The sequence below is a fragment of the Panthera pardus genome, unplaced genomic scaffold (assembly GCF_024362965.1).
Source record: "Panthera pardus isolate Hobbes unplaced genomic scaffold, ASM2436296v1 HiC_scaffold_27, whole genome shotgun sequence".
Taxonomy (NCBI): Eukaryota; Metazoa; Chordata; class Mammalia; order Carnivora; family Felidae; genus Panthera; species Panthera pardus.
Window position 1 is genome coordinate 46,342,148 of NW_026526843.1, and position 27,909 is coordinate 46,370,056.

The following is a 27,909-nucleotide window of genomic DNA, read 5'->3' on the forward strand; positions in this document are numbered from 1 at the left end:
CTCCCCTGGCGTCATTCCGTAAGCAGCAGCGTTCAGTCCACAAAAACATTTACCACTCCGGGCTGGGCTGCTTCCTGAGGATAACTCCGTTCCAACCTACGTTTGTGCCGGCCCAGACTAACTTGAAGGAAGGCTTTTAGTTTGTAGAAATCCTTATTATTCATTTATTCTTACACCGACACGAGGAATCTTCGATCACAATAAAGATGGCGACAGCCGCTTTACCATGGTGACAGGGCAGTCATTTGCTAACAACCTTGGCACTTTCACTTTAGTTCCGCCTTGTTAGGGAAAGGAAGTGCTTGGTCCCGCTCCAGCAGCGTGCCTGTTATTTTGTAAATTTAGCTGGAGTGTTTGGTGGAATATGAGGAGAGTCGCGGCAGTTTAGGGAATGAGAGAATGAGGAGCGCTCAACTTCAAGGCGGCAACATAGCTGAGGAGATGGACAGGTAAAGGGAGAACAGATTCCTATCTGCTCTTGTGTAGTCCCCGGGCACCCTGTGCTTGGTGGTGGTGAGGGAGCGAGGTGGCCGAGGGCTTGGACAAGTGGGGTATAAGAAAAGATCGTTGACTGTTGGTACACAACAAGCGGCTAAAGCATGATTTGAACTCGAGTCGCTTTGGCTCAGAGACTGAATGCTTAACTGCTGTAGTTATTTCCTCCCATTATAACTGAGGGAATATGAATGGCTCCAAATTTATTACCATTTTTGGAAAGGAACTTCGAGCATTTGACCTGGTAATGGTGAGCCAATGACTCACAACAATGAACCACCCAAGAAAATGTTGAGGCACCTGTAGCCAGGGGCTTGTTGTGCTGCCATCAATCATTTGTGGAGAAGGGATTGTTGGTTCTTTCACTTCATCAACCAGTCCTACTCAACTGGTTATAAAAGAGGTGTGTGCAAGGGATGTTTCATAAGCTTTTGCTTTTGTATATTTGGGTTCTATTTATAGCTGTGTGCTGGTGACCCCTGCTTCAGTGTTGTCCCTTTGAGTCTTTTTCCATTACTGCAACACTCCCGAAGCGACATACATCTTTAGCCAATAGATTATAGCAAAATGAAGACAGAAGGTAAAGTGTCTGATGCTGTCGTAGCTGTTATGACTGAACCTGAGTTAACACAAAAATATAGGTGCAGTATGAAGAGGTAGGGGGGAAAACTAGGAAAGATGCATTTGTACACAAATGGGACTATATATAGAATAAGTATTATTTATGGGCTTTGCACACAAGAGAAAGGGTTAATGGTGGAGAATCAAAGAATTTGGGAAACCACAGTCAAGATTTGTGGGCATTGGCAGAAAGTTTTGTCAAAAAATCTTGAGTTCTTATTTAGTCTTGTGGATGATCCTAAGAATCTTGGATAAGTATAAGTGAAGCAAGCAATGACATTCAAGACTGTGAGGGCACACAACAGACACATGAAAAGATGCTCGACGTCACTCCTCATCAGGGAAATACAAATCAAAACCACACTCAGATACCACCTCACGCCAGTCAGAGTGGCTAAAATGAACAAATCAGGAGACTATAGATGCTGGAGAGGATGTGGAGAAAGGGAACCCTCTTGCACTGTTGGTGGGAATGCAAACTGGTACAGCCGCTCTGGAAAGCAGTGTGGAGGTTCCTCAAAAAATTAAAAATAGATCTACCCTAGGACCCAGCAATAGCACTGCTAGGAATTTACCCAAGGGATACAGGAGTGCTGATGCATAGGGGCACTTGTACCCCAATGTTGATAGAAGCACTCTCAACAATAGCCAAATTATGGAAAGAGCCTAAACGTCCATCAACTGATGAATGGATAAAGAAATTGTGGTTTATATACACAATGGAATACTACGTGGCAATGAGAAAGAATGAAATATGGTCTTTTGTAGCAACGTGGATGGAACTGGAGAGTGTTATGCTAAGTGAAATAAGTCATACAGAGAAAGACAGATACCATATGTTTTCACTCTTATGTGGATCCTGAGATACTTAAGACTATGGGGGAGGAGAAGGAAAAAAAAAAGAGAGGGAAGGAGGCAAACCATAAGAGACTCTTAAAAACTGAGGGTTGATGAGAGGTGGGAGGGAGGGGAAAGTGGGTGATGGGCATTGAGGAGGGCACGTGTTGGGAGGAGCACTGGGTGTTGTATGGAAACCAATTTGATAATAAATTTCATATGAAAAAAAAAAGAGAATGTGAGGGTACAGAGACTTGGCCATAGAAAGTCAAATTTCCAAGGCTGGGCTAAGTACTACTTCATGTTTGATGTGCATTTAAAGCTCCTCAAAGAGCCATGGAATAAAATCCCTCATTGGTCCTCCAGGGACTATCTGCAAAGGCAGGAACTCCTGAGTATACATCATTGCATGAAAAAGATTTCAGATAGCACTGTAGCATTACCTATGTTAGGAGAAATTTTCAATAAGCAGCACATGTAATAGTTAAGGAAACTTGGGGCTCTCAGAGAGCACCTAAATGCTGACACAGATCTTGCTCAGTATTTGTTTGTAGGTTCCATTTGGCTTGCTTTCCAGAAACATCATTCTAAGTTTTGCACTACTGCATTATCACACTGGTTCTGCAGCAATATTTTTACTTTCTATGAGTATTTGAGGGTTTATCTCTGAAGCTACAATGTAGAGAATTGTGCAGTCCATCAAAGCTGATCATGTGGTCTTTAGATTTTAGCGTTTTCATTTTTATTATCTAATTACTTTTCTCAATTGATGCTTAATGACTACATTTCCTCTATTTGTTTCCTAGAATCCAGAAGATTCAAGATTGTTCACCTGCTTAAGGGCTGCCTTCTGAGGTACATTGCTTGGTAGCAGGCCAGGGAGTTAGGTGGTCAACTGAATTGGAGAAAGATTTTCCTTGTTGTTGACAATGGCATGGTGACCTCTTGCTGCTGAATGAGGACTGCTTCCAAACCAAGCATTGGGGAAAGCTGGGTAAGAGGAGGAAGTCTCTTGAGTTTTTTCTCTAGAATCCAATCAGTCTTGTCTAAAACTTATGTCTTTGGGGGACTTGTTCTGTTTCAGAACCAGAATTCTGGGAGACTGTTGCATTGACACATGGAACCCAGGGTTTAGCAAAACAAAGGTGGATATCACTGTACCACACTTAAACTCCAACAGTGTGCTTCTGGGTGAGCATGGCTAGATAGAACATGTGGATAATGCTATCAGGTTGGGGGAAACAGGGTGATAGTGATTAGAAAGAGCTAATATTTGTGAAGGGCTGTGTAGGTTACAGAGCTTTTCTACATAGATCATACTTGAGTCTCACAAAACCGGGGAGATTGTTTAAAAGTGTGCTCTATGTATTTGTTGTTGTGGCAAAGTATATGTAACAAAATTTACCATTTTAACCATTTTTAAGTGTACAATTCAGTGGCATTAAGTATATTCACATTGTCCAACCATCATCATTATTCATCTCTAGAACCTCTTTATTTTCCAAAATAGAAACTCCATACCATTAAACATTAATCCCCCATTCTTGCCTCCCATCAGCCCCTGGAAGCCATCATGCTACTCTCTGTGTCTATAAATTTGACTACTTTAGGTACCTCATGTAAGTGGAATCTTAACACTATTTTTCCTTTTGTGATGGGCTTATTTCACTTAGCGTAGTGTCTTCAAGGTTCATCCGTGTTGTAGTGTGTGCCAGAATTTCCTTCCCTTTTAAGACTGAATAATATTCTGTTGTCTGTACATACCAAAATTTGTTTATCCATTCATCCTTTTATGGACACTTGGGTCACTTCCATCTTTTGGCTATTGTGGATAATGTTGCTATGAACATGGGAGTACAAATACGTATTGTGTTTGAGTTCCTGCTTTAAATTCTTTTGGGTGTATATCCAGAGGTGTAATTGCTAGATCATGTGGTAATTCTATGTTTAATTTTTTGAGGAACTACCATACAATTTGCCACAGAGGCTTCACCATTTTACATTCCCATCAGCAATGCGTAGGGGTTCCCATTTCATCCTCACCAATATTTTTTATTATTTCTTTTTTGAGTAAAAGCCACCCTAATAGTTGTGAATGTATTCCATTGTGGTTTTGATTTGCATTTCACTACTATATTGGAAAACCTACTGTTCTCCTCTCCTGAGTGTCTCCTTTATTTTCACTCAGAATACTTTACTTTTCACATTTCTGGTTGCCAAATGTGTGGGAATTTTTCCCCACAGCAAGCAATTCTCTGTAACACTAGCTGGGTGTCCCATAGTTTAACTCAATTCTGACACCTGGAGATAGTGTCAGATTCCCACAGGTTAAGGGCTAATCCCACAAGACTGCCCCCACCCCATTTCAGATGGCAGTTGCAAGTTTAAGTTGTCACCTGTGCTTCTGACTGACTGGCTATAAAGTTGGGTTCAGTTACTTTGCTAGAGCAGCTCACAGACCACAGGAAAATAGTTGCTAATATTTACTAGTTTATTAAAGGATATGATAGGGGCGCCTGGGTGGTTCAGTCAGTTAAGCGTCTGACTTTGGCTCAGGCCATGATCTCACAGCCTGTGGGTTTGAGCCTCGTGTTGGGCTTCTGTGCTGACAGCTCAGAGCCTGGAGCCTGCTTTGGATTCTGTGTCTCCCTCTCTCTCTGCCTTTCCCCTGCTCACACTCTTTCTCTCCTTCAAAAATAAATAAACATTAAAAAATAAAAAAAAGTAAAGGATATGATAAAGGATACAGATGAACAGCCAGGTGAAGAGATTCATAGGGTGAAGTCTGGGAAGGTCCTGAGTGCAGGAGCTTCTGTCCTTGTGGAGTTGGGATGTGTGACCCTGTTGGTATATGGATGTGTTCACCTACCTGGAAGCTCTATGAACTCCCTACCTACTTTTGGGATTTTTATGGAGGCTTCATCACTTAGGCAAGATCGATCACTAATTCCATTTCCAGCCTCACTTCCCTCTCTGGGGGATATGGGTGGAGGGGCTGACAATTCCAACATCTAATTACGGCTTGGTTATTTGGTGACCAGCCCCCATCCAGAAGCCCACCCAGAGTTGCTTCATTATGGCAAAAGATGCCCCTAATACAGTTATCACTTAGGAATTTACAAGGGACATAGGAGCCCTGTATCAGGGATGGCGTCAAAGACCAAATATTAGAATAAGAGACACTCCTTGTGCTTTTATCACTTCGAAATTATAAGGGTTTTAGGAATTCTAAATGGAGAATCAGGTGCAGAGACCTGTATGTGTATTTTCTATTATCTCATACCTAGTGATGAGTAAGGTTGAACATCTTTTCATATGCTATTGGCCACTTATATATCTTTTCTGGAAAAATGTATATTTGGGTCCTTTTCTTATTTTTTTAATTTAAAGTTTAGTTAGAATATAGTGCAATATTGGTTTCAGGAGGAGACTTAAGTGATTCGTCACATACAACACCCAGTGCTCATCAAAACAAGTGCCCTTTTTAATACCCATCACCCATCTAGCCCATTCCTCACCCACCTCCTTCCATCAACCCTCAGTTTGTTCTCTGTCATTAGGAGTCTTTTGTGGTTTGTTTCCCTCTCTCATCTTTCCCTCTCCCTTCCCATATGTTCATCTGTTTTGTTTCTTAAATTCCACATATGAGTGAAATCATACAGTATTTGTCTTTCTTTGACTTACTTAGCATAGTACATTCTAGCTCCATTCACATCATTGCAAATTGCAAGGTTTATTCTATTTTGATGGCTGAGTAATATTCCATTGTATATATATACCACATCTTCTTTATCCATTTATCAGTCAGTGGACATTTGGGCTCTCTTCATATTTTGGCTATTGTTGATAATGCTGCTATAAACCTTGGGGTGCATGTACACCCTCAAATTAGTATTTTTGTATCCTTTGGGTAAATACCTAATAGTGCAATTGCTGGATTGTAGGGTAATTCTATTTTTAGGTTTTTGAGGAACCTCCATATGTTCTCCAGAGTGGCTGTACTAGTTTGTATTCCTACCAACAGTGCAAGACAGTTCCCCTTTCTCTGCATCCTTGCCAACACCTGTTGTTTACTGTGTTGTTAATTTTAGCCATTCTGACAGGTGTGAGGTGGTAGCTCATTGTGGTTTTGATTTGTATTTCCCTGATGATGAATGATATTGAGCATATTTCATGTGTTGGTTAGCCATCTGGATGTCTTCTTTGGAAAATGTCTTATTCATGTCTTCTGCCCATTTCTCTTTTCTTTTTATTTATTTTGAGAGAGAGGGAGAGAGAGACTGCGGGTTGGGGGGGGGGACAAAGAGAGGAAGACAGAGAATCCCAAGCACAGTCCATGTGGTCAGCATGGAGCCTGATATGGGGCTTGTTCTCATGACTATGAGATCATAACCTGAGTGGAAATCAAGAGTCAGACACATAACCGACTGAGTCACCCTGGAGCCCCTGCCTATTTCTGAACTGAATTATTTGCTTTTTGGGTGTTTTGATAAGTTTTTTTATAGATTTTGGATGCTAACCATTTTTTAGTTATGTCATTCGCAAATATCTTCTCTCATTCTGTAGGTTGCCTTTTAGTTTCATTGATTGTTTTCTTAGCTGTGCAGAAGCTATTTATCTTGATGAAGTCCTAATAGTGCATATTTGCTTTTGTTTACCTTGTTGCTGGTGATGTGTCTAGTAGGAAGTTGCTGTAGCCAAGGTCAAACAGGTTGCTGCCTTTGTTCTCCTCTGGGATTTTGATGGTTTTCTATCTCACATTTAGGTCTTTTCATCCATTTTGAATTAATTTTTGCATATGGTATAAGAAAATGGTCCAGTTTCAGTCTTCTGCATGTTGCTGTCCAGTTTTCCCAAAACCATTTGTTGAAGAGAGTGTCTTTTTTCCTTTGGATAGTCTTTCCTCTTTTGTTGAAGGTGAATTGGCCATATAGTTGTAGGTCCATTTCTGGATTTTCTGTTCTGTTCCATTGATCTATGTGTCTGTTTTTGTGCCAGTACTATATTGTCTTCATGACTAAAGCTTTGTACTAGAGCTTGAAATCTGGAATCATGATGCCTCCAGGTTAGTTTTTCTTTTTCAGAATTGCTTTGGCTATTTGGGGTAATTTATGGTTCTATACAAATTTTAGGATTGTTTGTTCTAGCTCTGTGAGAAATGCTGGTGGTGTTTTGATTGGGATTGCATTAAGTGTGTAGATTGCTTTGGGTAGTGTTGACATTTTAACAATTTGTTTTTCCAATCCATGAGCATGGAATACTTTTCCATTTCTTAGTGTCCTCTTCAATTTCTTGCATAAGTCTTCTATAGTTTAGATAGTTTAGATCTTTTACCTCTTGGTTAGGTTTATTCCTAGGTATCTAATTGTTTTTGGTGCAATTGCGAATGGGGTTGATTCCTTGATTTCATTTTCTGCTGCTTCATTATTGGTGTATAGCAATGCAACAGATTTCTGCATGTTGATTTTATATCCTGTGACTGCTGAATTCATGTATTACTTCTAGAAGTGTTTTGGTGGAGTCTTGAATTTTCTACATAGAGGATTCTATCATCTGAAAATAGTGAAAGTTTGAATTCTTCAATTTGGATGCCTTTTATTTCTTTTTGTTGTCTGATTGCTGAGGTTAAAACTTTCAATACTGTGTTAAATAGTAATGGTGAGAGTGGACATCCTTGTCTTGTTCCTAACCATAGGGAAAAGGCACTCGGTTTTCCCCATTGAGGACAATGTGAGCTGTGTGTCTTTTGTATATGGCCTTTATGATGTTGAGGTATATTCCATCTATCCCTACTTTGTTGAAGGTTTTAATCAAGAATGGATGATGTATTTTGTCAAATGTTTTTTCTGCATATATTGACAGGATCGTATGCTTCTTATCCTTTCTTTTATTAATGTGGTATATCACATTGATTGATTTGCAGATATTGAACCAACCCTGTATACAGCCCAAGAATACACCCCATTTGATCATGGTAAATTCTTTTAATGTTCTGTTGAATTTGATTTGCTAATATTTTATTGAAAATTTTTACATCTGTGTTCTTCAGGGATATTGGCCTGTAACTTACCTTTTTAGTGGGGTCTCTGGTTTTGGAGTCAAGGTAATGCTGGCTTTGTAGAATGAGTTTGGAAGTTTTCCTTTCATTTCTATCTTTTGAAACAGTTTGAGAAAAATAGGTATTAACTCTTCATTTAAGTGTCTGGTAGAATTCCCCAGGGAAACCATCAGGCCTAGGACTTTTGTTTGTTGGGAGGTTTTTGATTACTGTTTCAATTTCTTTCCTGGTTATGGGTCTGTTCAGATTTTCTATTTCTTCCTGTTTCAGTTTTGGTAGTTTGTAAGTTTCTAGGAATATTTCCATTTCTTCTGGATTACCCAGTTTGTTGGCATATAATTTTTCATAGTTTTCTCTAGTAATTGTTTCTATTTCTGTGGTGTTGGTTATCATCTCTCCTCTTTCATTCGTGATTTTATCTCTTTAGGTCCTTTTTTCTTTTTGAGAAGTCTGACTAGGGGTTTATCAATTTTGTTCTTTCAAAAAACTGGCTCATAGTATCATTGATAGGTTCTACTGTTGTTTTGGATTCCGTGTCATTTATGTCTGCTCTGTTCTTTAATATTTCTCTTCTGCTGGCTTTAGGCTTTATTTGTTACTTGTATAGCTCCTTTAGGTGTAAGGCTAGCTAGGTTGTATATTTGAGACCTGTCTTGCTTCCTGAGATGGGCCTGTATTGTAATATAATTCCCTCTTGGACTGCCTTGGCTGCATCCCAAAGGTTTAGGACTATGGTGTTTTCATTTGCTTCCATGTATTTAATTTCTTCTTTAATTTCATGGTTAACAAGTTCATTCTTCTTTTAATGTTTATTTTTGAGAAAGAGAGTGCAAGCGAGCACAGGCAGGAGAGGGGCTAAGAGGGAGGGAGACAGAGGATCTGAAGCAGGCTCTGTGCTGACAGCAGAGAGCCTGATGCAGGGCTTAAATTCAGGAACCATGAGATCATGACCTGAGCCGAAGTCAGACGCTTAACCCACTGAGCCACCCAGGCACCTCAACCTACTTATTCTTTAGTATGATGTCCTTTAACCTCCATGTATTTGAGGGCTTTCCAAATTTTTTCTTCTGGTTGACTTCAAGTTTCATAGCATTGTGGTCTGAAAATATGCATGATACGATCTCAGTCCTTTTGTATTTGTTGAGGGCTGATTTATAACCCAGTATGTGATTTATTTTGGAGAATGTTCCATGTGCACTTGAGAAGAATGTATATTCTGCTTTAGGATGAAATGTTCTGAATATATCTGTTAAGTCCATCTGGTCCAGTGTGTCATACAAAGCCATTGTTTCCTTGTTGATTTTCTGCTTAGCTGAGCTTTCCATTGCTGTAAGTAGGGTGCTGAAGTCCCTTACAATTATTGTATTATTATCAAAGAGTTTGTTTGTGTTTGTTATTAATTGATTTATATATTTTGGGTGCCAACTTGGGGGCATTAATATTTACAATTGTTAGATCTTCTTGATGGATAGACCCCTTAATTATGATATCATGCCCTTCTTCATCTCTTGTTACAGTCTTTGTTTTAAAATCTAGTTTGTTGGGGACACCTGGTTGGCTCCATTGGTTAGGTGTCCAACTTCACCTCAGGTCATGATCTTGTGGTTCGTGGGTTGGAGCCCTGTGTATGGCTTTATGCTGACAGCCCAGAGCCTGGAGCCTGCTTCAGATTCTTTGTCTCCTTCTCTCTCTTCACCTCCCCCGGTCATACTCTGTCTGTGTCTCTCTCAAAAATAAATAAACATTAAACATTTTTCTTTAAATCTAGTTTGTCTGATATAAGTATAGGTACTCCAGCTTTCTTTCAATGTCCATTAGCATGATAGATGGTTCTCCATCCCCTCACTTTCAATCTGCAGGTGTCTTTAGGTCTAAAATGAATGTCTTGTAGGCAGCATATAGATGGGTCTTGTTTTCTTATCCATTCTGATACCCTATGTCTTTTGTTGGAACATTTAGTCCATTTACATTCAGAGTGATTAATGAAAGATGTGAATTTAGTGCCATTGTTTTGCCTGTAGAGTTGGTGTTTCTGGTGATGTTCTCTGGTACTTTCTAGTCATTGTTGCTTTTGGTCTTTTTTTTTCCACTCAAAGAGTCCTCAAAATTTCTTACATGGCTGGTTTAGTGGTCACAAACTTAGTTTTTGTTTGTTTGGGAAACTCATTATTTCTCTTTCTATTCTGAATGATGGCCATTCTGGACAAAGATTTCTTGGCTGCATATTTTCCCCATTCAACATATTGAATATATCCTGCCATTCCTTTCTGGCCTGCTAGGTTTCTGTTGACAGATCTGCTGTGAACCTGATCTCTCTACCCTTGTAGGTTAAAGACTGTCTTTCCCTCGCTGCTTTCAGGATTCTTTCCTTGTCTATAGTTTGTGAATTTGACTATCATATGCCTTGGCAATGGTTAGCTTTTGTTGAAATTAATGGGAGTTTTCTGTGCTTCTTGGATTTTGATATCTGTGTTCTTCACCAGATTAGGCTTTGCAGCACTCTATGATCAGTAGACTTGGCACAAGTGAGTTGTTTGTGCTGGTCTTCTAGGGGAGAGGCCTGTTACACTGATTCTCAGGTGGACCTGCCCTAGTGGAGATGCACCTGCAGGACTCGGGGGGTGGGGCTTAGTGTAAGCGGTGCTTCCTAATCTGGGACTTCCCTAATCTGGGTGCTTCCTGGCCAGCTCACTGGCACTGTTTTGCTCCCTGAAGACTTTTAGTGCTGATGGTTGGGATGAATGTGGTGGCGCCCCTCTCTCTAGCCCTGGAGCTGGAAGTTCGCATCCCCCACTCTTCACAGAAGAGCAATCAGTCACCCATCTTGTCTTCCTGGTTTCTGTCAGAACCCTGTGTTCACCCTGCCTGTGTCCAAGGTTTTTTGTCTCAGGCGTGTGACTGAGTTTCAAATCACCAAATTTTAGGGACTTCTGTGACATGGACCTGTGTTGTTCCTCTGGGGGAGGGTCTCAGGGCACTTTTGCCATTTGCTTGCCATGTAAGGAGTATGGTTGCACAGCTGTGTAGCAATTTTGAACTGTGCAGCCATTCAGAGCTCATGGTAAAATGGAGCAGAAAGCTGGCACCCTGGCTCGTTGCCCTCAACCAGAGTCCTGACTCCTATGCCTGAAAACAGTGAAGTGCGTTGGTGCCAACCATCCTTCTTGTGACCCAAGGGATCCTCAGATCACCTTGTCAGTCCTGGGATTTTGCCCCATGTCACCACCTGAGCATGTTTAAGTCAGGCGCATCCACCACAGTAGTAGACTTCTAAAAGTTCATATTTTGCACTCTGCTGCTTATGATAGTTTGTAGTAGCTTCTGTAGGCATGCTCCCTCCCCACCACTGTACCCACAGTTATATCTCCCCCAAGTGGACTCTCACATCTCCTACCTTCTAAAACGTGGTTGCTTTTATACTTGTAGACTTGCAGTTTTTGTTCTCTCAGACCTCTGGTTGATGTTTTGGGTGTTTAGAATGATTTGATATCTAGCTGTGTTCTAGGGACAAGACCAGCTTAGGGTCCCCATACACCTCCACCATCTTAACTCCTCCCCCTTTTCTATTTTTTAATTGGGTTGTTTTTTTGTTCTTGAGTTGTAGTATTTTTTTATACTGGATACTTATCCCTTGTCAGATATATAACTTGCAAATATTTTTCCCACTTCGTATGCAGCCTTTTCTCTGTTGATAGTATCCTTTGAAGCACAAAAGGTTTTAATTCTGATGGAGTCTAACTTATCTTTTTTATTTGTTGCCTGTGCATTTGGTGTCATATCTAAGAACTCTTTGTCAAATCCAATGTCATGAAACTTTTCTCCTATATTTTCTTCTAAGAGTTTCATAGGTTTAGTTGTTACATTTAGGTCTTTGATCTAACTTGAGATACTTTTGTATGTGGTTTAGATAAGGGTTCAACTTCATCCTTTTGCATATGGATATCCAGTTGTCCCAGCACTATTTGTTGGAAGACTGCTTTTTTTCCCCCATTGGATGGTCTTGGCACCCTTGTTGAAAGTCATTTGAACATAAATGTGAGGGTTTATTTTTGGGCTCTCTAGTTCATTGATCTACATGTCTGTCTATATGCCAGTATCAAACTATTTGGATTATTGTAGTTTTGTAGTAAGTTCTGAAATAAGGAAGTGTGAGACCTCCAACTTTTTTCTTTTTCAAGATTATTGTGACTATTCAGAATCCCTTGAGATTCCATATGAATTTTATGATAGATTTTTCTATCTCTGCAAAAATGTCATTGGGAGTTTACTAGGGATTGCTTTGAATTTGTAGGTCGCTTTCAGTGGTATTAGCATCAAAACAATATCAAATCTCCCAACTCATGAACATGAGGTGTCTTTCTAGTTATTTATGTATTTCTTAATTTCTTTCAGAATCCTTTTGTAGAGTTTAGCAATTAAAAATTTTTTTTTTATTATACCTTTTTTTTTTTTTTAATTTTTTAATATATGAAATTTACTGTCAAATTGGTTTCCATACAACACCCAGTGCTCATCCCAAAAGGTGCCCTCCTCAATACCCATCACCCACCCTGCCCTCCCTCCCACCCCCCATCAACCCTCAGTTTGTTCTCAGTTTTTAACAGTCTCTTATGCTTTGGCTCTCTCCCACTCTAACCTCTTTTTTTTTTTTTTTTTTCCTTCCCCTCCCCCATGGGTTTCTGTTATGTTTCTCAGGATCCACATAAGAGTGAAACCATATGGTATCTGTCTTTCTCTGTATGGCTTATTTCACTTAGCATCACACTCTCCAGTTCCATCCATGTTGCTACAAAATGCCATATTTCATTTTTTCTCATTGCCACGTAGTATTCCATTGTGTATATAAACCACAATTTCTTTATCCATTCATCAGTTGATGGACATTTAGGCTCTTTCCATAATTTGGCTATTGTTGAGAGTGCCGCTATAAACATTGGGGTACAGGTGCCCCTATGCATCAGTACTCCTGTATCCCTTGGATAAATTCCTAGCAGTGCTATTGCTGGGTCATAGGGTAGGTCTATTTTTACTTTTCTGAGGAACCTCCACACTGCTTTCCAGAGCGGCTGCACCAATTTGCATTCCCACCAACAGTGCAAGAGGGTTCCTGTTTCTCCACATCCTCTCCAGCATCTATAGTCTCCTGATTTCTTCATTTTGGCCACTCTGACTGGCGTGAGGTGGTATCTGAGTGTGGTTTTGATTTGTATTTCCCTGATAAGGAGCAACGTTGAACATCTTTTCATGTGCCTGTTGGCCATCCGGATGTCTTCTTTAGAGAAGTGTCTATTCATGTTTTCTGCCCATTTCTTCACTGGGTTATTTGTTTTTCGGGTGTGGAGTTTGATGAGCTCTTTATAGATTTTGGATACTAGCCCTTTGTCCGATGTGTCATTTGCAAATATCTTTTCCCATTCCGTTGGTTGCCTTTTAGTTTTGTTGGTTGTTTCCTTTGCTGTGCAGAAGCTTTTTATCTTCATAAGGTCCCAGTAATTCACTTTTGCTTTTAATTCCCTTGCCTTTGGGGATGTGCCGAGTAAGAGATTGCTACGGCTGAGGTCAGAGAGGTCTTTTCCTGCTTTCTCCTCTAAGGTTTTGATGGTTTCCTGTCTCACATTCAGGTCCTTTATCCATTTTGAGTTTATTTTTGTGAATGCTGTGAGAAAGTGGTCTAGTTTCAACCTTCTGCATGTTGCTGTCCAGTTCTCCAAGCACCATTTGTTAAAGAGACTGTCTTTTTTCCATTGGATGTTCTTTCCTGCTTTGTCAAAGATTAGTTGGCCATACGTTTGTGGGTCTAGTTCTGGGGTTTCTATTCTATTCCATTGGTCTATGTGTCTGTTTTTATGCCAATACCATGCTGTCTTGATGGTGACAGCTTTGTAGTAGAGGCTAAAGTCTGGGATTGTGATGCCTCCTGCTTTGGTCTTCTTCTTCAAAATTACTTTGGCTATTCGGGGCCTTTTGTGGTTCCATATGAATTTTAGGATTGCTTGTTCTAGTTTCGAGAAGAATGCTGGTGCAATTTTGATTGGGATTGCATTGAATGTGTAGATAGCTTTGGGTAGTATTGACATTTTGACAATATTTATTCTTCCAATCCATGAGCAGGGAATGTCTTCCCATTTCTTTAAATCTTCTTCAATTACCTGCATAAGCTTTCTATAGTTTTCAGCATACAGATCTTTTACATCTTTGGTTAGATTTATTCCTAGGTATTTTATGCTTCTTGGTGCAATTGTGAATGGGATCAGTTTCTTCATTTGTCTTTCTGTTGCTTCATTGTTACTGTATAAGAATGCAACTGATTTCTGCACATTGATTTTGTATCCTGCAACTTTGCTGAATTCATGTATCAGTTCTAGCAGACTTTTGGTGGAGTCTATCGGATTTTCCATGTATAATATCATGTCATCTGCAAAAAGTGAAAGCTTGACTTCATCTTTGCCAATTTTGATGCCTTTGATTTCCTTTTGTTGTCTGATTGCTGATGCTAGAACTTCCAGCACTATATTAAACAACAGCGGTGACAGTGGGCATCCCTGTCGTGTTCCTGATCTCAGGGAAAAAGCTCTCAGTTTTTCCCCGTTGAGGATGATGTTAGCTGTGGGCTTTTCATAAATGGCCTTTATGATCTTTAAGTATGTTCCTTCTATCCCGACTTTCTCAAGGGTTTTTATTAAGAAAGGGTGCTGGATTTTGTCAAAGGCCTTTTCTGCATCGATTGACAGGATCATATGGTTCTTCTCTTTTTTTTTGTTAATGTGATGTATCACGTTGATCGATTTGCGAATGTTGAACCAGCCCTGCATCCCAGGAATGAATCCCACTTGATCATGGTGAATAATTCTTTTTATATGCTGTTGAATTCGATTTGCTAGTATCTTATTAAGAATTTTTGCATCCATATTCATCAGGGATATTGGCCTGTCGTTCTCTTTTTTTACTGGGTCTCTGTCTGGTTTAGGAATCAAAGTAATACTGGCTTCATAGAATGAGTCTGGAAGTTTTCCTTCCCTTTCTATTTCTTGGAATAGCTTGAGAAGGATAGGTATTATCTCTGCTTTAAATGTCTGGTAGAACTCCCCTGGGAAGCCATCTGGTCCTGGACTCTTATTTGTTGGGAGATTTTTGATAACCGATTCAATTTCTTCGCTGGTTATGGGTCTGTTCAAGCTTTCTATTTCCTCCTGATTTAGTTTTGGAAGAGTGTGGGTGTTTAGAAATTTGTCCATTTCTTCCAGGTTGTCCAATTTGCTGGCATATAATTTTTCATAGTATTCCCTGATAATTGTTTGTATCTCTGAGGGATTGGTTGTCATAATTCCATTTTCATTCATGATTTTATCTATTTGGGTCATCTCCCTTTTCTTTTTGAGAAGCCTGGCTAGAGGTTTGTCAATTTTGTTTATTTTTTCAAAAAACCAACTCTTGGTTTCGTTGATCTGCTCTACAGTTTTTTTAGATTCTATATTGTTTATTTCTGCTCTGATCTTTATGATTTCTCTTCTTCTGCTGGGTTTAGGCTGCCTTTGCTGTTCTGCTTCTATTTCCTTTAGGTGTGCTGTTAGATTTTGTATTTGGGATTTTTCTTGTTTCTTGAGATAGGCCTGGATTGCAATGTATTTTCCTCTCAGGACTGCCTTCGCTGCATCCCAAAGCGTTTGGATTGTTGTATTTTCATTTTCGTTTGTTTCCATGTATATTTTAATTTCTTCTCTAATTGCCTGGTTGACCCACTCATTCGTTAGTAGGGTGTTCTTTAACCTCCATGCTTTTGGAGGTTTTCCAGACTTTTTCCTGTGGTTGATTTCAAGCTTCATAGCATTGTGGTCTGAAAGTATGCATGGTATAATTTCAATTCTTGTAAACTTATGAAGGGCTGTTTTGTGACCCAGTATATGATCTATCTTGGAGAACGTTCCATGTGCACTCGAGAAGAAAGTATATTCTGTTGCTTTGGGATGCAGAGTTCTAAATATATCTGTCAAGTCCATCTGATCCAATGTATCATTCAGGGCCCTTGTTTCTTTATTGACTGTGTGTCTAGATGATCTATCCATTTCTGTAAGTGGGGTGTTAAAGTCCCCTGCAATGACCACATTCTTATCAATAAGGTTGCTTATGTTTATGAGTAATTGTTTTATATATCTGGGGGCTCGGGTATTTGGCGCATAGACATTTATAATAGTTAGCTCTTCCTGGTGGATAGACCCTGTGATTATTATATAGTGCCCTTCTTCATCTCTTGTTACAGCCTTTAATTTAAAGTCTAGTTTGTCTGATGTAAGTATGGCTACTCCAGCTTTCTTTTGGCTTCCAGGAGCATGATAAATAGTTCTCCATCCCCTCACTCTCAATCTAAAGGTGTCCTCAGATCTAAAATGAGTCTCTTGTGGACAGCAAATAGATGGGTCTTGTTTTTTTATCCATTCTGATACCCTATGTCTTTTGGTTGGCGCATTTAATCCATTTACATTCAGTGTTATTATAGAAAGATATGGGTTTAGAGTCATTGTGATGTCTGTATGTTTTATGCTTGTAGTGATGTCTCTGGTACTTTGTCTCACAGGATCCCCCTTAGGATCTCTTGTAGGGCTGGTTTAGTGGTGATGGATTCCTTCAGTTTTTGTTTGTTTGGGAAGACCTTTATCTCTCCTTCTATTCTAAAGACAGACTTGCTGGATAAAGGATTCTCGGCTGCATATTTTTTCTGTTTAGCACACTGTAGATATCGTGCCAAGCCTTTCTGGCCTGCCAAGTTTCAAAGGAGAGATCAGTCACGAGTCTTATAGGTCTCCCTTTATATGTGAGGGCACGTTTATCCCTTGCTGCTTTCAGAATTTTCTCTTTATCCTTGTATTTTGCCAGTTTGACTATTATATGTCGTGCAGAAGATCGATTCAAGTTACGTCTGAAGGGAGTTCTCTGTGCCTCTTGGATTTCAATGCCTTTTTCCTTCCCCAGTTCAGGGAAGTTCTCAGCTATAATTTGTTCAAGTACCCTTTCAGCACCTTTCCCTCTCTCTTCCTCCTCTGGGATACCAATTATGCGTATATTATTTTTTTTTAGTGTATCACTTAGTTCTCTAATTTTCCCCTCATACTCCTGGATTTTTTTTATCTCTCTTTCTTTCAGCTTCCTCTTTCTCCATAACTTTATCTTCTAGTTCACCTATTCTCTCCTCTGCCTCTTCAAGCCGAGCCATCGTGGTTTCCATTTTGTTTTGCATTTCGTTTAAAGCGTTTTTCAGCTCCTCGTGACTGTTCCTTAGTCCCTCGATCTTTGTGGCAAGAGATTCTCTGCTGTCCTGTATACTGTTTTCAAGCCCAGCGATTAATTTTATGACTATTATTCTAAATTCACTTTCTGTTATATTATTTAAATCCTTTTTGATCAGTTCATTAGCTGTTGTTATTTCCTGGAGATTCTTCTGAGGGGAATTCTTCCGTTTGGTCATTTTGGAGAGTCCCTGGCGTGGTGAGGACCTGCAGTGCACTTCCCCTGTGCCTTTTCCATGGGCCTCTGGTCTGCGCTTGACTCCGGAGACTCCCTTCTGCTAATCCTCTGGCGGTTTTCTGGGTTCTTTAGGCAGGTGTAGGTGGAATCTAAGTGATCGGCAGGACGCGCTGTGAGCCCCGCGTCCTCCTACTCCGCCATCTTCCGGAACCCCCCCAAAATTTTTTAAAATATATATTTTTGAGAGAGAGAGTGTGCGCGTGCACACATGCATGAGTGGGGGAAGGGCAGAGAGAGAGGGAGACACAGAAACGGAAGCAGGCTCCAGGCTCTGAGCTGTCAGCACAGAGCCTGACACAGGGGCTCAAACTCAGACTGCGAGATCATGAAGTGAGCCGAAGTCAGACGCTTAACTGACCAAGCCACCCAGGTGCCCCTGTAGTTTTTAGCATTAAAAGCACCTCCTTTGTTAAGTTTACTCTTCTTTAAAGATATCCATGTGTAATTGTATTGATGTAAAATTAACATACAGTGTTATAAGTTTCAGCAATACGGTATAATGATTCAACAATTATGTACATTACTCTTGCCATCAGGATAAGTTTACGCTTTTGAAAAAAAAAATGTTTGTTTTTGAAAGAGAGCACGCATGAACAAACGTTGGAGGGGAAGAGAGAAATGGAGGCAGAGAATCCGAAGCAGGTTCCAGGCTTTGAGCTGTTACCACAGAACTCGATGCAGGGCTCAAACTCAGAAACCATGAGATCATGACCTGAGCCTAAGTCAGATGCTTAACTGACTGAGCCACCCAGGTGTCCCGAGATAAGTGTACTCTTTTTTTTGTAAATTTTTTTTAATGTTAATTTACTTTTGAGATAGGGAGAGAGAGAGAGAGAGAAAGAGAGAGAGAGAGAGAGAGCCTGAGTTCGTGAAGGGCAGAGAGAGATGGGGACACAGAATTCAAAGCAGGTTCCAGGCTCTGAGCTTTCAGCACAGGGCTCGAAGCAGGGCTTGAACTCATGAGCTGTGAGAGCATGACCTAAGCCGAAGTCAAACACTTAACTGACTGAGCCACTGAGGCACCCCCCGAGATAGCTGTACTCTTGATTCTCTTTATTTCACCCCTCCTCCCACCCATATCCCCTCTGGCAACTAACAGTTTTGTATTTTAAGAGTTTGGTTTTTTAATGGTCTCTTAGATGGTTCATTTGTTTTGTGTCTTAAAATATACATATCAGTGAAATCATATGGCATTTGTCTTTCTCTGACTTATTTCACTTAGCCTTATATACTTCCTAGGTCCATTGGTATGGTTGCAAATGGTAAAATCTCATTCTTTTTTATGGCTGAGTAATATTCCATTGTGTGTGTGTGTGTGTGTGTGTGTGTGTGTGTGTGTGTGTGTGTGTATCACATCTTCATCATCCACTCATCTATGGATGGACACTTGGGTTGCATCCATATCTAGGCTATTGTAAATAATGCTGCAGTAAACCTACGGTAAACCTATATATAGTGCATATATCTTTTCAAGTTAATGTTTTTGTTTTCTTTGGGTAAATACCTGGTAGTGGAATTACTGGATCATATGGTAATTCTATTTCTAATTTTTTGAGGAACCTTCATACTATTTTCCACAATAGTTTCACTGATTTCTATTCCCATCAACAACACACAAGGCTTCCTTTTGTCCACATTCTTGCTAAAATTTATTTTTTGTTCTGACAGGTGTGTGAGGTGATATCTCATTGTGGTTTTGATTTGTATTTCCCTGATAATTAGTGATGTTGAGCATCTTTCCATGTGTCTATTGGCTGTCTGTATATCTTCTTTGGAAAAATGTCTGTTTGGGTCCTCTGCCCATTTTTTAATTGGATTCTTTGTTTCTGTGGTATTGAGTTGTAGAAATTCTTTATATATTTTGGATGTTAGCTGCTTATGGATGTTAGGTGCCTATAGATATATCATTTGCAAATATCTTCTTCCATTCAATAGGTTGCCTTTTTGTTTTGTTGATGGTTTCCTTCACTGTACAAAAGCTTTTTATTTTGGTGTAGTCCCAATAGATTAATTTTGCTTTTGGTTCCCTTGCCTGAGGAGGCATATCTAGAAAAATACTGCCTTGACTGATGTTAAAGATATTATTGCATATGTTTTCCTCTAGGACTTTATGGTTTCATGTCTCACATTTAGGTCTTTAACCCATTTTGAATATATTTTTGTGTATGGTGTTAGAAAGTGGTCCAGTTTCATTCCTTTGCATGTAGCTGTCCAATTTTCTCAACACCATTTATTGAAGAGAATGTCTTCTTCCATTGTATATTCTTTTATAAAAAAAAATGTTTCTTTATTTTGAAAGAAGGTGAGTGCATGTGCATGAGTGGGGGGATGGGCAAAGAGATGGGCAGAGAGAGAATCTCAAGCGGGCTCCACGCGCTGTCAGCATAGAGCCCGACACAGGGTTTGATCTCATGAATAGTGAGATCATGACCTGAGCCAAAATCAAGAGTTGGACACTTAACCAACTGAGCCACCCATGCGCCCTTTGTCATTGTATATTCTTGTAATTTGTCATAGAATTGTCCATATAAAAATGGGTTTATTTCTGGGTCTTCTATTCTGTTCCATTCATCTATGTATCTATTTTTGTGCCATTACCATACTATTTTGATTACTAAAGCTTTGTAGTGTATCTTAAAATCTGTGATTGTTATACCTCCAGCTTTGTTCTTCTTTTTACAGATTGCTTTGGCTATTTGGGGTCTTTTATGTTCCCATACAAATTATAGGATTATTTGTTCTAGTCATGTGAAAAATGTTGGTATTTTGCTAAAGATTGCATTGGATCTGTAGATTGCTTTGGGTAGTTTGGACGTTTTAACAATATTTCTTCTCCCAATCCATGAGCATGCAATGTCTTTCTGTTTCTTTTTCTTTGTGTAGTCTTCAATTTCTTTCATCAATGTTTTAAAGTTTTCACAGTACAGGTTTTTCACTTCCTTGATTAAGTTTATTCGTAGGTATTGTATCCTCATTGGTACAATTGTAAATTGTATTGTTTTCTTACTGCTATTTTCTTAGTAGTGTATAGAAACACAACAGATTTCTTTATATTTTTGTATCCTGAAACTTTACTGAATTCATTTATTACATCAAATAGTTTTTTGGTGGAATTTTTAGGGTTTTCTATGTATGGTATCATGCAGTCAGTAAATAGTGACAGTTTTTACTTCTTCCTTACCAATTTAGATGGCTTTTATCCCTTTCTTTTGTCTGATTGCTGTGTTTAGGACTTCAGTACTATGTTCAGTGAAAATGATGGGAGTAGACATCTTTGTCCTGTTCCTGATCTTAGTGGAAGAGCTTTTAGCTTTTTATGATTGATTATGATGTTGTCTGTGGGATTGTCATATAATGTCTTTATGATGTTGAGGTTTGTTCCCTCTAAATGCTCTTTTTTGAAAATTTTTATTCTGAATGGATATTGAATTTTGTCAAATGCTTTTTTTTGCATCTACTGAGATGAACATATGATTTGTATCCTTTATTTTGTTAATATGGAGTTTCACGTTGATTGGTTTGCAGATATTGAACCATCCATGCATCCCTAGGATAAATCCCATTTGATCATATTAAAAAAACCAAACTTTTATTATCTGTGTAGCAACAATTCTGGGTTTAACTTAAGCAGTTTAATGTATTGTTTTAATGTATTTTAACGTATTGTTCAATTTGGTTTGCTAATAATTTGGTCAGGATTTTTGCATCGTTGTCCATCAGAAGAGATACTGGTCTGTAAATTTTTTTGTAGTGTCTTTGTCTGGTTTTGGTATTAGGGCAGTGCTTATCTTATAGAATGAATTTGAAAATATTTCTTCCTCTTCTATTTCTTGGAACAGTTTGTAAAAGATAGGTATTAACTCTTCCATAAATGTTTAGTAGAATTCACCTGTGAAGCCATCTGGTCCTGGACTTTTGTTTGCTGTAATTTTTTTGGATTACTGATTGAATTTTGTTACTAGTAATTGGTTTGTTCAGATTTTCTATTTATTACTGATTCAGTTTTGGAGCAGTGTATGTTTCCAGGCATTTATAATTTTTTTGTCCAGTTTGTTGGCATATAATTTTTTTGTAATAGTGTCTTATAATCATTTGTATTTCTCTGCTGCTGGTTGTAACTCCTTTTTTAAAATTTTTTAATAACGTTTAATCCTTTCCTTGAGGAGTATAGATTTTCTGGTTTTAAAAAGGGGAAGAGATGTTTCTATCATGGACACTGCTTAAGTTAAACCTGGAATTGTTGCTACACACATAAAAGTTTTTTTTTTTAATATGAAATTTATTGTCAAGTTGGTTACCATACAACACCCAGTGCTCATCCCAAAAGGTGCCCTCCTCAATACCCATCACCCACCCTCCCTGCCCTCCCACCCCCCATCAACCCTCAGTTTGTTTTCAGTTTTTAAGAGTCTCTTATGGTTTGGCTCTCTCCCTCTCTAACCTCTTTTTTTTTCCCCTCCCCCATAGACTTCTGTTAAGTTTCTCAGGATCCACATAAGAGTGAAAACATATGGTATATGTCTTTCTCTGTATGACTTATTTCACTTAGCATAACACTCTCCAGTTCCATCCATGTTGCTACAAAGGGCCATGTTTCATTCTTTCTCTTTGCTATATAGTACTGCATTGTGTATATAAACCACAATTTCTTTATCCATTCATCAGTTGATGGACATTTAGGCTCTTTCCATAATTTGGCTATTGTTGAGAGTGCTGCTATAAACATTGGGGTACAAGTGCCCCTATGCATCAACACTCCTGTATCCCTTGGGTAGATTCCTAGCAGTGCTATTGCTGGGTCATAGGTTAGGTCTCTTTTTAATTTTTTGAAGAACCTCAACACTGTTTTCCAGAGCGGCTGCACCAGTTTGCATTCCCACCAACAGTGCAAGGGTTTCTGTTTCTCCACATCCTCTCCAGCAAATCTATAGTCTCCTGATTTGTTCACTTTAGCCACTCTGACTGGCATGAGGTGATATCTGAGTGTGGTTTTGATTTGTATTTCCCTCATGAGGAGCGATTTTGAGCATCTTTTCATGTGCCTGTTGGCCATCTGGATGTCTTCTTTAGAGAAGTGTCTATTCATGTTTTCTGCCCATTTCTTCACTGGATTATTTGTTTTTCGGGTGTGGAGTTTGGTGAGTCGTCTATAGATTTATAGATCGCCCTTTGTCCGATATGTCATTTGCAAATATCTTTTCTCATTCCATTGGTTGCCTTTTAGTTTTGTTGCTTGTTTCCTTTGCTGTGCAGAAGATTTTTATCTTCATGAGGTCCCAATAGTTCATTTTTGCTTTTAATTCCCTTGCCCTTGGGGATGTGTCAAGTAAGAAATTGCTGCGGCTGTGGTCAGGGAGGTATTTTCCTGCTTTCTCCTCTAGGGTTTTGATGGTTTCCTGTCTCACATTCAGGTCCTTTATCCATTTTGAGTTTATTTTTGTGAATGGTGTGAGAAAGTGGTCTAGTTTCAACCTTCTGCATGTTGCTGTCCAGTTCTCCCAGCACCATTTGTTAAAGAGACTGTCTTTTTTCCGTTGGATATTCTTTCCTGCTTTGTCAAAGATTAGTTGACCATACTTTTGTGGGTGTAGTTCTGGGGTTTCTATTCTATTCCATTGGTCGATGTGTCTGTTTGTCTTGATGATTACAGCTTTGTAGTAGAGGCTAAAGTCCGGGATTGTGATGCTTCCTGCTTTGGTCTTCTTCAAAATTACTTTGGCTATTTGGGTCCTTTTGTGTTTCCATACAAATTTTAGGATTACTTGTTCTAGCTTTGAAAAGAATGCTGGTGCAATTTTGATTGGGATTGCATTGAATGTGTGGATAGCTCTGGGTAGTGTTGACATTTTAACAGTATTTATTCTTCCAATCCATGAGCACGGAATGTTTTTCCATTTCTATATCTTCTTCAATTTCCTTCATAAGCTTTCTATAGTTTTCAGCATACAGATCTTTACATCTTTGGTGAGGTTTATTCCTAGGTATTTTATGCTTCCTGGTGCAATTGCGAATGGGATCAGTTTCTTTATTTGTCTTTCTGTTGCTTCATTATTAGTGTATAAGAATGCAACTGATTTCTGTACATTGATTTTGTGTCCTGTGACTTTGCTGAATTCATGTATTAGTTCTAGCAGACTTTTGGTGGAGTCTATCAGGTTTTCCATGTATAATATCATGTCATCTGCAAAAAGTGAAAGCTTGACTTCATCTTTGCCAATTTTGATGCCTTTGATTTCCTTTTATTGTCTGATTGCTGATGCTAGAACTTCCAACACTATGTTACACAACAGCGGTGAGAGTGGACATCCCTGTTGTGTTCCTCATCTCAGGGAAAAAGCTCTCAGTTTTTCCCCACTGAGGATGTTATTAGCTGTGGGCTTTTCATAAATGACTCTTATGGTGTTTAAGTATGTTCCTCCTATCCCGACTTTCTCGAGGATATTTATTAAGAAAGGATGCTGAATTTTGTCAAATGCTTTTTCTGCATCAATTGACAGGATCATATGGTTCTTATCTTTTCTTTTATTAATGTGATATATAACATTGATTGCTTTGTGAATGTCGAACCAGCCCTGCAGTCCAGGAATGAATCCCACTTGATCATGGTGAATAATTCTTTTTATATGCTGTTGAATTAGATTTGCTAGTATCTTATTGAGAATTTTTGCATCCATATTCATCAGGGATATTGGCCTGTAGATCTCTTTTTTTGTGGGGTCTCTGTCTGGTTTGGGAATCAAAGTCATACTGGCTTCATAGAATGAGTCTGGAAGTTTTCCTTCCCTTTCTATTTTTTGGAATAGCTTGAGAAGGATAGGTATTATTTCTGCTTTAAATGTCTGGTAGAATTCCCCTGGGAAGCCATCTGGTCCTGGACTCTTATTTGTTGGGAGATTTTTATAACTCATTCAATTTCTTTGCTGGTTATGGGTCTGTTCAAGCTTTCTATTTCCTCATGATTGAGTTTTGGAAGAGTGTGGGTGTTTAGGAATTTGTCCATTTCTTCCAGGTTGTCCAGTTTGTTGGCATATGCTATTTCATAGTATTCCCTGATAATTGCTTGTATTTCTGACGGATTGGTTGTCATAATTCCATTTTCACTCATGATTTTATCTATTTGGGTCATCTTACTTTTCTTTTTGAGAAGCCTGGCTAGAGGTTTATCAATTTTGTTTATTTTTTCAAGAAACCAACTCTTGGTTTCATTGATCTATTCTACAGTTTTTTTTAGATTCTATATTGTTTATTTCTGCTCTGACCTTTATTATTTCTCTTCTTCTGCTGGGTTTGGGATGTCTTTGCTGTTCTGCTTCTATTTCCTTTAGGTGTGCTGTTAGATTTTGTATTTGGGATTTTTCTTGTTTCTTGAGATAGGCCTGGATTGCAATGTATTTTCCTCTCAGGACTGCCTTCGCTGCATCCCAAAGCGTTTGGATTGTTGTGTTTTCATTTTCATTTGTTTCCATATAGTTCTTAATTTCTTCTCTAATTGCCTGGTTGACCCATTCATTATTTAGTTTGGTGTTCTTTAACCTCCATGCTTTTGGAGGTTTTCCAGACTTTTTCCTGTGGTTAATTTCAAGTTTCATAGCATTGTGGTCTGAAGGTATGCATGGTATGATCTCAATTCTTGTATACTTATGAAGGGCTGTTTTGTGACCCAGTATATGGTCTATCTTGGAGAATGTTCCATGTGCACTCGAGAACAAAGTACATTCTGTTGCTTTGGGATGCAGAGTTCTAAATATATCTGTCAAGTCCATCTGATCCAATGTATCATTCAGGGCTCTTGTTTCTTTATTGATCTTGTGTCTAGATGATCTACCCATTGTTATAAGTGGAGTATTAAAGTCCCCTGCAATTACCACATTCTTATCAATAAGGTTGCTTATGTTTGTGATTACTTGTTTTATATATTTGAGGGCTCCCGTATTTGGTGCATAGACATTTATAATTGTTAGCTCTTCCTGATGGATAGACCCTGTAATTATTATATAATGCCCTTCTTCATCTCTTGTTACAGCCTTTAATTTAAAGTCTAGTTTGTCTGCTATGAGTATGGCTACTCCAGCTTTCTTTTGACATCCAGTAGCATCGTAGATAGTTCTCCATCCTCTCACTTTCAATCTGAAGGTGTCCTCAGGTCTAAAATGAGTCTCTTGTAGACAGCAAATAGATGGGTCTTGTTTTTTTATCCATTCTGATACCCTATGTCTTTTGGTTGGAGCATTTAGTCCATTTACATTCAGTATTATTATAGAAAGATATGGGTTTAGAGTCATTGTGATGTCTGTAGGTTTCATGCTTGTAGAGATGTCTCTGGTACCTTGTCTCACAGAATTCCTCCTTAGGATTTCTTGTAGGGCTGGTTTAGTGGTGACAAATTCCTTCAGTTTTTGTTTGTTTGGGAAGACCTTTATCTCTCCTTTTATTCTAAATGACAGACTTGCTGGATAAAGGATTCTCGGCTGAATATTTTTTCTGTTTATCACATTGAAGATTTCCTGCCATTCCTTTCTGGCCTGACAAGTTTCAGTAGATAAATCCGTCACTAGTCTTACCAGTCTCCCTTTATATGTTAGAGCATGCGTATCCCTAGCTTCTTTCAGAATTTTCTTGTTATCCTTGTATTTTGCCAGTTTGACTATGATATGTCATGCAGAATATCGATTCAAGTTACGTCTGAAGGGAGTTCTCTGTGCCTCTTGGATTTCAATGCCTTTTTCCTTCCCCAGATCAGGGAAGTTCTCAGCTATGATTTCTTCAAGTACACTTTCAGCACCTTTCTCTCTCTCTTCCTCCTCTGGAATTCCAGTTATGCGTATGTTATTACATTTAATTGTGTCACTTAGTTCTCTAATTCTCCCCTCATACTCCTGGATTTTTTTATCTCTCTTTTTCTCAGCTTCTTCTTTTTCCTTTTTTTTTAAACTTTTTAATTTATTTTTTATTTTTTCAATACATGAAGTTTATTGTCAAATTGGTTTCCATACAACACCCAGTGCTCATCCCAACAGGTGCCCTCCTCAATACCCATTACCCACCCTCCCCTCCCTCCCACCCGCCATCAACCCTCAGTTTGTTCTCAGTTTTTAACAGTCTCTTACGCTTTGGTTCTCTCCCACTCTATCCTCTTTTTTTTTTTTCCTTCCCCTCCCCCATGGGTTTCTGTTAAGTTTCTCAGGATCCACATAAGAGTGAAAACATATGGTATCTGTCTTTCTCTGTATGGCTTATTTCACTTAGCATCACACTCTCCAGTTCCATCCACGTTGCTACAAAAGGCCATATTTCATTTTTTCTCATCGCCACGTAGTACTCCATTGTGTATATAAACCACAATTTCTTTATCCATTCATCAGTTGATGGACATTTAGGCTCTTTCCATAATTTGGCTATTGTTGAGAGTGCTGCTATAAACATTGGGGTACAAGTGCCCCTATTCAGCTTCTTCTTTTTCCATAATTTTGTCTTCTAATTCCCCTTTTCTCTCCTCTGCCTCTTCAGTCCGAGCTGTGGTTGCCTCCATTTTATTTTTCAGCTCATTTATAACATTTTTTAGCTCCTCCTGACTGTTTCTTAGTCCCTTGATCTCTGTAGTAATAGATTCTCTGCTGTCCTTTATACTTTTTTGAAGCCCAGGTATTAATTTTATGACTAGTATTCTAAATTCACTTTCTGTTATATTGCTTAAATCGTTTTTGATCAGTTTGTTAGCTGTTGCTACTTCCTGGAGTTTCTTTTGAGGAGAATTCTTCTGTTTCGTCATTTTGGATAGTCCCTGGAGTGGCGCAGAACTGCAGGGCTGTTCCTCTGTGCTGTCTGGAATAACTTGCCTTGGTGGGTGGGGCTGCAGTCAGACCTGATGTCTGCCCCCAGCCCACCGCTGGGGCCACAGTCAGACTGGTGTGTACCTTATCTTTCCCTCTCCCAGGGGCAGGACTCACTGTGGAGTGGTGTGGCCCCTGTCTGGGCCACTTGCACACTGCCAGGCTTGTGGTGCTGCTTCGATGGGATCTGGTGTATTAGCCGGGGTAGATCCACAAGGTGTACAGAGGCCGTTCGGCCCCTCTGCTTTTGCAAGCCAGACTCGGGCACTCTGCCTTGCCGGGCGGGCTGCCCCTCCACCGCCCCAGCTCCTTTCTGCCAATCCGTGGAGTGCGCACCACCTCTCGCTCTTCCTACTCTCTTCCGTGGGCCTCTTGTCTATGCTTGGCTCTGGAGAGTCCGTTCTGCTAGTCTTCTGGCAGTTTTCTTGGTTATTTAGGCAGATGTGGTTGGAATCTAAGTGGTCAGCAGGATGCGGTGAGCCCAGTGTCCTCCTACACCGCCATCTTCCTCCAAAAATCCAATAAAAGCTTTAAGAAGGAAAAAAAAAC

General features: G+C 39.3%; 1 protein-coding gene across 6 annotated transcripts in view; it reads left to right on the forward strand.

Moving 5' to 3' along the window:
• Window positions 1-10: 10 nt before the first annotated feature.
• The window catches only part of SYTL4 (synaptotagmin like 4), a 215,233-nt gene continuing 187,334 nt past the window's right edge, over window positions 11-27,909 (forward strand). For 3 of the 6 annotated variants that reach the window (XM_053891412.1, XM_053891416.1, XM_053891414.1), the window contains exons 1-3: window positions 12-449; window positions 2,760-2,947; window positions 3,038-3,144. The gene's annotated coding sequence lies outside the window, so the exon portion shown is untranslated. Of the gene's footprint in view, window positions 450-2,759; window positions 2,948-3,037; window positions 3,145-27,909 lie in introns of all 6 variants that reach the window. The other 3 variants (XM_053891417.1, XM_053891413.1, XM_053891415.1) reach the window with 3 other exon arrangements.